Source organism: Triticum urartu, chromosome 5A, assembly GCF_056163025.1.
Source record: "Triticum urartu cultivar PI428250 chromosome 5A, HENAU_Tu73, whole genome shotgun sequence".
Taxonomy (NCBI): domain Eukaryota; kingdom Viridiplantae; phylum Streptophyta; class Magnoliopsida; order Poales; family Poaceae; genus Triticum; species Triticum urartu.
Genome location: NC_141877.1, coordinates 110,684,686 through 110,699,838, shown reverse-complemented (window position 1 = coordinate 110,699,838; position 15,153 = coordinate 110,684,686).

The window sequence follows — 15,153 nt, the reverse complement described above, 5'->3', positions numbered from 1 at the left end:
GCCCCCCTCCATAGTTTTACACCTCGGTCATATTGTCGTACTGCTTAGGCGAAGCCCTGCATCGGTAACTTCATCATCACCATAACCACGCCGTCGTGCTGATGGAACTCTCCCTCGGCCTCAACTAGATCAAGAGTTTGAGGGGCGTCACCGAGCTGAACGTGTGCTGATCGCGGAGGTGCCATGCGTTCAGTACTTGGATCGGTTGGATCACGAAGACGTTCGACTACATCAACTGCGTTACCAAACGCTTCTGCTTTCGGTCTACGAGGGTACGTAGACACACTCTCCCCCTCTCGTTGCTATGCATCTCCTAGATAGATCTTGCGTGATCATAGGTAATTTTTTTGAAATACTGCGTTCCCCAATAGTGGCTTCTGAGCCAGGTCTATGATTAGATGTTATATGCACGAGTAGAACACAAAGAGTTGTGGGCAATAATAGTCATACTGCTTACCAGCATGTCATACTTTGATTCGGCGGTATTGTTGGATGAAGTGGCCCAGACCAACATTACATGACTGCGTTCATGAGACTGGTTCTACCACCGTGCTCCGCACACAGGTGGCTAGTGGGTGTCTGTTTCTCCAGCTTTAGTTGAATCGAGTTTGACTACGCCCGGTCCTTGTTGAAGGTTAAAACAACACACTTGACGAAAAATCATTGTGGTTTTGATGCGTATGAAAGAACGATTCTTGCTAGAAGCCCGTAGCAGCCATGTAAAACTTGCAACAACAAAGTAGAGGATGTCTAACTTGTTTTTGCAGGGCATGTTGTGATGTGATATGGTCAATGTTGGGAAACACAATATTTCAAAAAAAATCCTATGATCATGCAAGATCTATCTAGGAGATTCATAGAAATGAGAGGGGAGAGTGTGTCTACGTACCCTCGTAGACCGAAAGCGGAAGCGTTTATCAACGCGGTTGATGTAGTCGTACACCTTCACGGTCCGTCCCGATCAAGTACCGAACGTACAACACCTCCGCGTTCAGCACATGTTCAGCTCGATGACGTCCTCGCCTTCTTGATCCAGCAAGAGGGGCAAAGTAGTAAATGATTTCCGGTAGCACGACGGCGTGGTGACGGTGTTGGTGAAGAACAATCTCCGCAGGGCTTCGCCTAAGCACTACGAAAACTATGACAGAGGATAAACTAGAGGGGACGGGGTTGCCGGCACACGGCTTGGTGTTTCTTGATGTGTCTTGGGTGCTAGCCCTACCCCTCTATTTATATGTTGAGCCTTGGGGTCAAAATTTGGAGCAAAAGCCTACACAAAGTCGGTTTCACCCGAAAGGCAAGAGTCCTTCTCGGACTCCAGGACCAGACGCCAGGGTTCCCGACTTCTGGACCCAAACACCAGGGACCCTGGCATCTGGCCCCTGGACTCCGCAAAACTTCCTTTTGTGCTTTCCAAAAACCTTGTGGGCTTTCCCCTTTGGCCCAAATAAAGTGTTCTCGTACCCAAACATTTCGGGAAACATCTGGAACCCCTTCCGGTGAATTCCGAAACCCTTCCGGAGATCAAACACTTATCCCATATATCAATCTTTATATCCGGACCATTCCGGAGTTCCTCGTCATGTCCGTGATCTCATCCGGGGCTCCTAACAACATTCGGTCACCAACATACATAACTCATATAATACTATATCGTCAACGAACGTTAAGCGTGCGGACCCTACGGGTTCGAGAACTATGTAGACATGACCAAGGCATCTCTCTGGTCAATAACCAATAGTGGAACCTGGATGCCCATATTGGCTCCTACATATTCTACGAAGATCTTTATCGGTCGAACCGCATAACAACATACGTTGTTCCCTTTGTCATCAGTGTGTTACTTTCCCGAGATTCGATCGTCGGTATCATCATACCTAGTTCAATCTCGTTACCGGCAAGTATCTTTACTCGTTCCTTAATGCAACATCCCTTAACTAACTCATTAGTCACATTACTTGCAAGGCTTATAGTGATGTGCATTACCGAGAGGGCCCAGAGATACCTCTCCGACAATCGGAGTGACAAATCCTAATCTCGATCTATGCCAACTCAACAAACACCAACGGAGACACCCAATTACGTTGTGACATTTGATAGCAAACTAAGTGTTCCTCCGGTATTTGGGAGTTGCATAATCTCACAGTCATAGGAACATGTATAAGTCATGAAGAAAGCAATAGCAATAAATTAAACGATCATAGTGCTAAGCTAACGGATGGGTCATGTCAATCACATCATTCTCTAATGATGTGATCATGTTCATCAAATGACAACTCATGTCTATGGCTAGGAAACTTAACCATCTTTGATTAATGAGCTAGTCAAGTAGATGCATACTAGTGACACTCTGTTTGTCTATGTATTCACCACACATGTACTAAGTTTCCGGTTAATACAATTCTAGCATGAATAATAAACATTTATCATGATATAAGGAAATATAAATAACAAGTTTATTATTGCCTCTAGGGCATATTTCCGTCAGTCAAGACATGATATAATTTGTTGTATGAGATGATCATGTTTTGTTAAAGTTATTGGCAACTGGTAGGAGCCTTATGGTTGTCTCTTTAATGCATAAGATGCAAGCGCTATATAATTGCTTTACTTTATTGCTATGCGATAGCACTAGTTGCAAAAGCAATAGTTGGCGAGACGACCATGTGACGACACGTCGATAGAGATCAAGATGATGGAGATCGTGGTATCATGCCAGTGACGATGGAGATCACGACATTACTTTGGAGATGGAGATCAAAGGCACAAGATGATGATGGCCATATCATGTCACATATTTTGATTGCATGTGATGTTTATCATTTATGCATCTTATTTTGCTTAGTACGGCGTTAGCATTATGAGATGATCCATCACTAAATTTCAAGGTATAAGTGTTCTCCTTGAGTATGCACCATTGCGACAGTTCGTCGTGCCGAGACACCACGTGATGATCGGGTGTGATAAGCTCTACGTTCACATACAACAGGTGCAAGCCAGTTTTGCACACGCGGAATACTTGGGTTAAACTTGACGGCCTAGCATATGCAGATATGGCCTCGGAACACTGAGACCGAAAGGTCGAATGTGAATCATATAGTAGATATGATCAACATAGTGATGTTCACCATTGGAAACTACTCCATCTCACGTGATGACCGAACATGGTTTAGTTGATATGGATCACACGATCATTTAGATAACTAGAGGGATGTCTATCTAAGTGGGAGTTCTTAATTAATATGATTAATTGAACTTTAATTTATCATGAACTTAGTCCTAATAATATTTGCAATTATGCTGTAGATCAATAGCTCGCGTTATAGCTCCCCGTTTATTTTTGATATGTTCCTAGAGAAAAAATAAGTTAAAAGATGATAGTAGCAATGATGCGGACTGGATCCGTGATCTGAGGATTATCCTCATTGCTGCACATAAGAATTATGTCCTTGATGCACCGCTAGGTGAAGGACCTTTTGCAGGAGCAAATGCAGACGTTATGAACGTTTGGCAAGCTCGGTATGATGACTACTTGATAGTTTAGTGCACCATCCTTTACGGCTTAGAACTGGGACTTCAAAAATGTTTTGAACAACACGGAGCATATGAGATGTTCCAAGAGATGAAATTGGTATTTCAGTCTCATGCACGTGTCAAGAGGTATGAGACCTCTAACAAGTACTTTGCCTACAAGATGGAGGAGAATAGCTCAACCAGTGAGCATGTGCTCAGAATGTCTGAGTACTACAATCGCTTGAATCAAGTGGGAGTTAATCTTCTAGATAAGATAGTGATTGACAGAGTTCTGTAGTCACTATCGCCAAGTTACTGGAACTTCGTGATGAACTATAATATGCAAGGGATGACGAAAACGATTCCCCAAGCTCTTCATGACGCTAAAATTGGCGAAGGTAGAAATCGAGAAAAGCATCAAGTGTTGATGGTTGACAAGACCACTAGTTTCAAGTAAAAGGTCAAGGGAAAGAAAGGGAACTTCAAGAAGAATGACAAGCAAGTTGCCACTCCCATGAAGAAGCCCAAAGCTAGACGCAAGCCTGAAACTGAGTGCTTCTACTGCAAAGGAAATGGTCACTAGAAGCGGAACTTCCCCAAATACTTGGTGGATAAGAAGGATGGCAAATTGAGCAAAAGTATATATGATATACATGTTATTGATGTCTACTTTACTAGTATTCATAGTAGCCCCTGGGTATTTGATACTGGTTCATTTGCTATGATTAGTAACTTGAAACAGGAGTTACAAGATAAACATAGACTAGTTAAGGATGAGGTGACAATGTGTGTTGGAAGTGATTCCATGGTTGATAAGATCACCATCGCACACTCCCTTTACCTTTGGGATTAGTGTTGAACCTAAAATAAATGTTGTTTGGTGTTTGCGTTAAGCATGAATATGATTGGATCATGTTTATTGCAATACGATTATTCATTTAAGTCAAAGAATAATTGTTGTTCTATTTACATGAATAAAACCTTCTATGGTCATACACTCAATGTAAATGGTTTACTGAATCTTGATCACAGTGATACACATAATATTGATGCCAAAAGATGCAAAGTTAATAATGATGGTGCAACTTATTTGTGGCACTGCCATTTAGGTCATATTGGTGTAAAGCGCATGAAGTAACTCCATGTTGATGGGCTTTTGGAATCACTTGATTATGAATCACTTGATGCTTGCGAACCATGCCTCATGGGCAAGATGACTAAGACTCCGTGCTCCGGAACAATGGAGCGAGCCACTGACTTATTGGAAATAATACATACTGATGTATGCGGTCCGATGAGTGTTGAGGCTCACGGCGGGTATCGTTATATTCCGACCTTCACAGATGATTTGCGCCGATATGGGTATATCTACTGAATGAAACACAAGTCTGAAACGTTTGAAAAGTTCAAAGAATTTCAGAGTGAAGTGGAGAATCATCATAACAAGAAAACAAAGTTTCTACGATCTAATCACGGAGATGAAATATTGAGTTACGAGTTTGGCCTTCAGTTGAAACAATGTCAAATAGTTTCGCAACTCACACCACCTAGAACACCACAGCGTAATGGTGCGTCCAAACGTCGTAACCGTACTTTATTAGATATGGTGTGATCTATGATGTCTCTTACCGATTTACCACTATCGTTTTGGGGGTTATGCATTAGAGACAGCTGCATTCACATTAAATAGGGCACCATCTAAATCCATTGAGACGACACCGTATGAACTATGGTTTGCCAAGAAACCAGAGCTGTCGTTTCTTAAAGTTTGGGGCTGCGATGCTTATGTGAAAAAGCTTCAACCTGATAAGCTCGAACCCAAATTGGAGAAATGTGTCTTCATAGGATACCCAAAGGAAACTGTTGGGTACACCTTCTATCATAGATCCGAAGGCAAGATATTCGTTGCTAAGAATGGATCCTTTCTAGAGAAGGAGTTTTCTCTCGAAAGAAGTGATTGGGAGGAAAGTAGAACTTGATGAGGTAATTGTACCTTCTCCCGAATTGGAAAGTAGTTCATCATAGAAATCTACTCTAGTGATTCCTACACCAATTAGTGAGGAAGATAATGATGATGATCATGAAACTTCAGATCAAGTTACTACCGAACCTCGTAGGTCAACCAGAGTAAGATCCGCACCAGAGTGGTACGGTAATCCTGTTTTGGAGGTCATGTTACTTGACCATGACGAACCTACAAACTATGAGGAAGTGATGATGAGCCAAGATTCCGCGAAATGGTTTGAGGCCATGAAATCTGAGATGGGATCCATGTATGAGAACAAAGTATGGACTTTGATTGACTTGCCCGATGATCGGTGAGCCATTGAGAATAAATGGATCTTCAATAGGAAGATGGGCGTTGATAGTAGTGTTACTATCTATAAAGCTCAAATTGTCGCAAAAGGTTTTCGACAAGTTCAAGGTGTTGACTACGATGAGATTTTCTCACTCGTATCGATGCTTAAAGTATGTCCGAATCATGTTAGCAATTGCCACATTTTATGAAATCTGGCAAATAGATGTCAAAACTGCATAACTTAATGGATTTCTTAAAGAAGAGTTGTATATGATGCAACCAGAAGGTTTTGTCGATCCTAAAGGTGCTAACAAAGTGTGCAAACTCCAGCGATCCATCTATGGACTGGTGCAAGCATCTCGGAGTTGGAATATACGATTTGATAAGGTGATCAAAGCATATGGTTTTATACAGACTTATTGTGAAGCCTGTATTTACAAGAAAGTGAGTGGGAGCACTACAGCCTTTCTGATAAGTATATGTGAATGACATATTGTTGATCGGAAATGATGTAGAATTTTCTGGAAAGCATAAAGGAGTGTTTGAAAGGAGTTTTTCAAAGAAAAACCTCAGTGAAGCAGCTTACATATTGAGCATCAAGATCTATAGAGATAGATCAAGACGCTTGATAAGTTTTTTCAATGACTACATACCTTGACAAGATTTTGATGTAGTTCAAACTGGAACAATCAAAGAAGGAGTTCTTGCCTGTGTTGCAAGGTGTGAAGTTGAGTAAAGACTCAAAACCCGACCATGACAGAAAATAGAAATAGAATGAATAGTCATTCCCTATGCCTCAGTCATAGGTTCTATAAAGTATGCTATGCTGTGTACCAAACCTATTGTGTACCTCACCATGAGTTTGTCAAGAGGGTACAATAGTGATCCAGGAGTGGATCACTGGAGAACGGTCAAAGTTATCCTTAGTGGAATAAGGATATGTTTCTCGGTTATGGAGGTAACAAAAAGTTTGTCGTAAAGGGTCACGTCGATGCAAGCTTTAACACTAATCCAGATGACTCAAAATCTCAATCTGGATACATATTGAAAGTGGGAGCAATTAGCTAGAGTAGCTCAATGCAGAGCATTGTAGACATAAAAATTTGTGAAATACAGACGGATCTGAATGTGGCAGAGCCATTGACTAAACTTCTATGACAAGCAAAACATGATCACACCTTAGTACTCTTTGGGTGTTAAATCACATGGCGATGTGAACTAGATTATTGACTCTAGTAAACCCTTTGGGTGTTGGTCACATGGCGATGTGAATTATTGGTGTTAAATCACAAGGCGATGTGAACTAGATTATTGACTCTAGTGCAAGTGGGAGACTGAAGGAAATATGCCCTAGAGGCAATAATAAAGATGTTATTTATATTTCCTTATATCATGATAAATCTTTATTATTCAGGCTAGAATTGTATTAACCGGAAACTTGATACATGTGTGAATACATAGACAAAACAAAGTCTCCCTAGTATGCCTCTACTTGACTAGCTCGTTCATCAAAGATGGTTAAGTTTCCTGACCATATACATGTGTTGTCATTTGATGAACGGGATCACATCATTAGGAGAATGATGTGATGGACAAGACCCATCCGTTAGCTTAGAAAAATGATAATTAAGTTTTATTGCTATTGCTTTCTTCATGACTTATACATGTTCCTATGACTATGAGATTACGCAACTCCCGAATACCGGAGGAACACCTTGTGTGCTATCAAACGTCACAACGTAACTAGGTGATTATAAAGATGCTCTACAGGTGTCTCCGATGGTGTTTGTTGAGTTGGCATAGATCGAGATTAGGATTTGTCACTCCGAGTATCGGAGAGGTATCTCTGGGCCCTCTTGCTAATGCACATCACTATAAGCCTTGCAAGCAATGCGACTAATTAATGAGTTAGTTACAGGATGATGCATTACAGAACGAGTAAAGAGACTAAGGATGGCAATGGGTCGGGTTTGGATCGGGTTGAACAATATGAAATCCATATTCATATCTATGAAGGCATTCTTTTCCCGCCCATGAAAAAATTCATGGATGAAATTTTGTGTCCATGTCCAAACCCGATGGATATCCATACCCACTGGATATCCATTGGGCCCTCTCAAGATATACAAATAAGATATAAGATAATGTTAACATAAGGTCTTGCATTCTTCAGCTCGTGGCAAGCTAGGCTCCACTTATTGTATATTTTTTGCGGGGAGGCTTCACTTATTGTAAACATCAACTTACCGTAAATGAACGTCCACTAGAAACCTAATATCATTTAGTATTTTCTAAAATATGAGAATGATGAGTCATTTAACAAGGAGAAAAAATAAGGGAAGGGGCACTGGAGTATGTTAGTGGGGATTGAATGTCAACTAATAAAAGTTACGGTGGGGATTGTTCAATTTCCTTTTGCATGCTTTACATAACAAAGTTTAAAATTGTAGTGGGACATGTGACTGTGGGGTAGGGATAGCATCTTTCGCCCCATTAATGCATACTATCAGGTCGGGTTTGGGTATATCCACGGGTACAAGATTATATCCATGCCCTACCCGCGAGCAATCGGGTCGGGTTTGGGCGCCACCCATGGGCACAAAAGCATATCCAAACCCTATCCATTCGGGTCGGATATCCATGGGTATCCATGTCTGTGAGTAAAATTGCCATACTTAAAAGAGACTTGCCGGTAACGAGATTGAACTAGGTATGATGATACCTACGATCGAATCTTGGGCAAGTAACATATCGATGACAAAGGGAACAACGTATGTTGTTATGCGGTTTGACCGATAAAGATCTTCGTAGAATATGTAGGAACCAATATGAGCATCCAGGTTCCGCTATTGGTTATTGACCGGAGATGTGTCTCGGTCATGTCTACTTAGTTCTCGAACCCCGTAGGGTCCGCATGCTTAACGTTCGATGGCGATTTGTATTATGAGTTATGTGAATTGATGTACCGAAGGTTGTTAGGAGTCCCGGATGAGATCACAGACATGACGAGGAGTCTCGAAATGGTCAAGACATAAATATTGATATACTGGACCATGTTATTCGGACACCGGAAGTGTTTCAGATAGTTTCGGATAAAACCGGAGTGCCGAAAGGGTTACCGGAACCCCCCGGGGAAGTAATGGGCCTTAGTGGGCCTTAGAGGAGAGAGAGGGCAACATCCATGAGGTGGCGCCCCCCAAGGGGAGTCCGAATAGGATTAGGGGAGGGGGGCGCGGCCCCTCTTTCCCTCTCCCTCTCCTTCGTTCTTCTCCTACTTGGACTAGGAAAGGGGGGAGCCAATTCCTACTTGGAGTAGGACTCCCCCCTTGGGAGCGCCCCCTAGGGCTGGCCGGCCTCTTCCTCCCTCCTTTATATACGGGGGAGGGGGCACCCCATAGGCACACAAGTTGATCTTTTGCCATGTGCGGTGCCCCCTCCACAGTTTTACACCTCGGTCATATTCTCGTAGTTCTTAGGCGAAGCCCTGCGTCGGTAACTTCATCATCACCGTCACCACGTCGTCGTGCTGATGGAACTCTCCCTCGGCCTCAACTGGATCAAGAGTTCGAGGGATGTCACCGAGTTGAACGTGTGCAGATCGTGGAGGTGTCGTACATTCGGTACTTGGATCGGTTGGATCGTGAAGACGTTCGACTACATCAACCGTGTTACTAAATGCTTCCTTTTCGGTCTACGAGGGTACGTAGACACACTCTCCCCCTCTCGTTGCTATGCATCTCCTAGATAGATCTTGCGTGATCGTAGGTAATTTTTTTTTTGAAATATTGCGTTCCCCAACAGGAGTTCCATGAGTAGTCGCCATCAGGTAGATATGCCATTGGCAACTCATGCCATCCAACACTCACAGGAGTGCGTGCACGGGAGGGGTGTCATTGCCAAGGGAGGAGTATGGATGGAAATGGGAAGGACTCCAACTCAAAAGCTTGCACTAGAGGATACCCAAAATCTCCACCGAGAGGGTGGTCATTTCCCATGGGATTGCAGAGAGGGATACTACAAAAAATACACTTCCATTATGATACATGTTTGTCACAGTAGGTCACGTTTTCTGTCATACATGTACACCCATGACAATTTTATGACAGAATCAAGATAGTCATACCTGTGCTGTCATAGAAGTGTTCCATGACATTACCAAAATTATCATCACGGAAGTGTCCACTTCCATGACGATAAATCGCGCGTCACAGAAGTGCTTTCGTCAAGGGTGACCGACACGTGGCATCCACCGTAACGGGTCGCCGTTAAGCTATCGTGTCCAATTTTGGATCCGATAACCGTTAACAGCCCAGACCAATGGGAAATTTACACGTGTAAAATTCTGATTGGCCGGAGGAAACACGTGTCAGCTCGTTAGTGGGTCAGAGAGGCGCCTATGATATGTCGACACGTGCGATGGCCCACCACTGGCCCATTTAGCTTACAAAGGCCGGCCGGTTTGACTTGGTCAAAAGTTAGCGGGTTGGACCATGAAAAGCATGTTAACGGTCTCTTCGCAAATAGCCCATTTTACGGCCCGGTAACTCACTGCCCGTTAGGGCCTACCCGAAGCCGGCCCAACAACGTCATGTGGTCCGTCGAATATAACACCAGCCCGTTTCACTTTTGGCCCATGTATAGCCCACGATGTCTTTCGGGCCATATGAGGCCTTCGTATCTTTAGGCCCTTTAGAGGCCCATGGTGACTCTAGCCCATAATGAACAATAAATTTCTTTCTACCCGTTAACGACCCATGATGCACATGGGCTGTTTCCAGCCCGTGTTAGATTTCGGCCTACTGACAGACCATACGTTCTTGGGCTCCTTTCCGGCCCTCGATTACTTCCGGCCCGTTACTGGCATGTTCCCCTAATGGGCCAAATTCAGCCCGTGGCAAGAGTCGGCCCGTTTCTGGCCTGTTAACCCGTTGCGCCATTTCCAGCCCGTCCTATATTCTGGCCCATTAACGACCCGTTATGCGTGTGACAGAATTAAGCCTTTGCTGTCCTCCGACCTGTTAATGCCCATTACCATGCTGGGCCGATTCCAATTACGCCCGTTTATGGCCCATGTAGACCCATTTATCCAACGGCCCGAGGCCCACCGATTCTAAGGCCTTGTTGGAGGCCCATTTATCGACGGCCCGTAGGAGGCCCATGGATCATACGGCCCGTAGTAGGGTCAAGGTTACCACGGTCCATATATGGCCCATGGTTGTTGCGACCACTAGCAAACCAGGGAAAAAGAAGACTAGGAAATAAATAAGCCCGAAACTAATGCTAGGCTATTAAGGCGATTGCACAGATTACATCCATTGGTCATCAAAGATCGCCACCAGTGCAAATATAGGGAACACCCTACACTATACAAAAATGGCTTGCTATTTTATTCAGCCGGTGGCTGCACTTTAAGAACAAATTTTGTATCGCAACAAAACAAATTACAACTATAAAACAAAAGGAAGGTTGGCATAAAAGTTAATGGTCTGGCAAATGAATGCACCACCAGAAGTTCAGAAGCTCAGTTCATTTGACCTGACTGTTATGTTTTCATGATGTATTATCCGATTGTAACGCCCTCGATGCGGCTATATCTCCCACGTGTCGAAGCACGACTTAGAGGCATAACCGCATTGAAAGCAATGTCGCAAGTGAGGTAATCTTTGCAAACAACCCATGTAATACAATAGGGGAAAAGATACATACCTGGCTTACAATCGCCACTTCACACAAATATATGAATAAAGCATTACAACATCCAAATACAATCAAGGTCTGACTACGGAACCAAAATAAAAGAAGAACCCCAAATGCGACACGGTCCCTGATCGACCCCAACTGGGCTCCACTACTGATCAACTAGAACGAAACAATACAAAGGACAAGATCTTCATCGAGCTCCTCCTTGAGCTTGGTTGCGTCATCTGCACGAGTCATCGGCACCTGCAAACTGGTTTTGGAAGTATCTGTGAGCCACGGGGACTCAGCAATCTCGCACCCTCGTGATCAAGACTATTTAAGCTTATGGGTAAGGTAAAGGTATGAGGTGGAACTGCAACAAGCGACTAGCATAATATGGTGGCTAACATACGCAAATGAGAGCGAGAAGAGAAAGCAAAGCACGGTCGATAAAAGTATGATCAAGAAGTGATCCTATAACAACCTACGTCAAGCATAACTCCAACACTGTGTTCACTTCCCGGACTCCGCCGGAAAGAGACCATCACGGTTACACACGCGGTTGATGTATTTTAATTAAGGTCAACTTCAGGTTTTCTACAACCGGACATTAACAAATTCCCATCTGCCCATAACCACGGGCACGGCTTTCGAAAGTTCAAATCCCTGCAGGGGTGTCCCAACTTAGCCCATTACAAGCTCTCACGGTCAACGAAGGAATAGACCTCCTCCCGAGACATTCCGATCAGACTCGGTATCCCGGTACAACAAGACATTTCGACAGGGTAAAACTAAACCAGCAACACCGCCCGAATGTGCCGACAAATCCCGATAGGAGTTGCACATATCTCTTTCTCAGGGCACACTCAGATGAGCGCTCCATACAACTAAAACCAAACCTCGAGTTTCCTCGAGGGGGCGCTGCACAGGACTCTAGTTTGGACCAACACTTAGAGGAGCACTGGCCCGGGGGGGTAAAATAATGATGACTCTCAGGAGCGCGACTCCCAAGGGAAAAGAAAAGGCTAGGTGGAAAATGGTAAAACCAATGTTGGGCATTGCTGGAAGAGCTTTACTTAAGGCGAACTGTCAAGGGGTTCCCATAATAGCCCAACCGCGTAAGGAACACAAAATCCGAGAACATAACACCGATATGACGGAAACTAGGGCGGCAAGAGTGGAACAAAACACCAGGCATAAGGCCGAGCCTTCCACCATTTACCAAGTATATAGATGCATTAATTAAATAAGATATATTGTGATATACCAACAAGTAAACATGTTCCAACAAGGAACAACATCTCCATGTTCCAACAAGGAACAAACTTCAATCTTCACCTGCAACTAACAACGCTATAAGAGGGGCTGAGAAAAGCGGTAACATAGCCAAACAATGGTTTGCTAGGACAAGGTGGGTTAGAGGCTTGGTTCAACAATATGGGAGGCATGATAAGCAAGTGGTAGGTATCGCAACATAGGCATAGCAAAAGAGCGAGCAACTAAGCAAGCAAAGATAGAAGTGATTTCGAGGGTATGATCATCTTGCCCGAAATTCCGCAAGGAAGAAGAACGATTCCATGAAGAAGACAAACGGACGTAGACGAACGGATCCTCACAACACGACGTTACCGGATCCAACCGGAAGAAGCAAACACCGGAAAGAAGCACACAACATAGTAAACAACCAACACATAAACATGGCAAGATGCACAACCAAGTATGATGCATGTCCGGTTTAATTAGGCATGGCATGGCAACGTGCACAAACAACACTACAAGTTAAGTGGAGCTCAATATGCAACGGGTTGCATATTGACGGAACACCACATCAATTATTTAGTTCTCTCTCGTTTATGTACCCCCAACAATATTAAATGTTCTTAACATGGCAAGGGTGAAGCAAAGTAAACTACCTATCTAGTCAAGTTTAAATGAGGCCGGAAGCAACGAACAACAATTCCGGTAAACCCCATATGCATATATTAGGGTTTGGTACTGTTCTGCCCTAATCATAATTTTAGAGTTATTAAACATGCAAAGTAAGTGAACCAAGTTAAACTAGGCATTTTTCTACCCCATTTACATATAAATATTATTAAATTCCGAGTTACGGTTATTTAGTTATGAATTAAACCATTTTAGCATGGCATAGGAGCAAATTTAACCAAACAGCATTTTAAACATTTTAAACATGGATGAAAGTGACATATTATGAAACTAGACACAATTTTAAGCATTTTTCATATATAAACTTTTTACATGTGATGCACCAGATGAGAGGAATGAAATGCATGAAGTTTAAGGGCTGATCTGCAAAAGTGCAAATCCCTGGAAATGGATAAAATCGCAGCTAAGGAAAAAAATACTACAGGCCGGATTAGCTGGATCTGGGCTGCTCACGTTGGGCCTTTGAGGCTGACTGGGGGTTGTAGAGGCATTGGGCCTTGGTGAAGAAGCAGGCTGAGCCTGGCGCTGGCTTGGTCAACGCGAGCGGGCACGGGACGAGCGACCTGCTCATTGTAACAGAGGCCGCAGCAGGGGATGGCGAGGCCGGGGACTTGGGCGCGACTCCGGCGAGGGTCTTGGAGCGGGATCCGGCCGGGAATAGGCAAGGGCGGCGGAGGCCGGCCGGATCTGGTGGTGGAGGCGAGGTTCCGACGGCAGCGCGAAGCAGCAGGGTGTCGGGCGGCCACGAGGATCCTGGGTCTTTTGCCGGCGGCGGGCGTGCGCGATGGAGCTGTTGGTCCGGTGATGCTCCGTTGAAGAAGGATGGCGATGAGGACGAGTGGAGGCACGCACGGGAGGACCTCGGGAGGGCGCCATGGGACTAGGCTGCATGCTCGAGCTCGAGCAGCGAGCTCCTCTCACTCGGACGTGGACGTAGAAGATGGAGCTCGGGCTCCTGGTGCTGCGGACGGAGAAAAGGAGCGGCTCTGGGCCTCCAATGGCTGCTGCTGCTTGCGGCAGCGCTCGAGACAAACCCTCGGCACGAGCAGGAGGGAGGAGGCTGCACGGGTGGAGGCCGAGAAGAATTTGGGTCGGGGGCGTGATCTCTGGATCGAGGAGGAGCAGTGGAGAGCGATGGTTGGCTGGTGGCTGAAATCGAGGAGGGGAGGATTTGGATCCGGGAAGATCCCGAGGTGGAAGGAGAGACCGGGTGGAGTGGCGGCGCGGTGATGGAATGGATGGGACATCTCCCTAGATTTTAGGGTTTGGTCTGGTTATATAGCAGGTAGGTGGGTTAGACTTAGGGGTATATCGTCCCTCTGATCGCAATCGAACGATCGCGAATAAAATAGCTAGGAAGTCCAAATAAGAAAACGGTGACGTTTTGTAGACGTTTGGGGATGATCCGGACACAACGGTGGCGACAGCCCGGGTCGGGTCCGGGACAACTTTCGGACGCTCATGTGAGGGGTTTGATGCACTGTGCAAAGAGGGTTTCGGACCGTCCGGTCGCATCGGACAACTCCGAAAGCAAAGAGGGGAAGGAGGATGGACTAGGTGGGCTGTGGCGAGACTGCGAGGGGGAGAAGGGAGAGAGAGGGCCCGGCATATGTTTCCGGAGACCGAAAACGTCCGACGTTAGACCAGCTATACTGCCGCTATAGTTAAACATTGGGGCGTCAAACCAGCTTCGAATGCGATGAAACTTGGCGGGC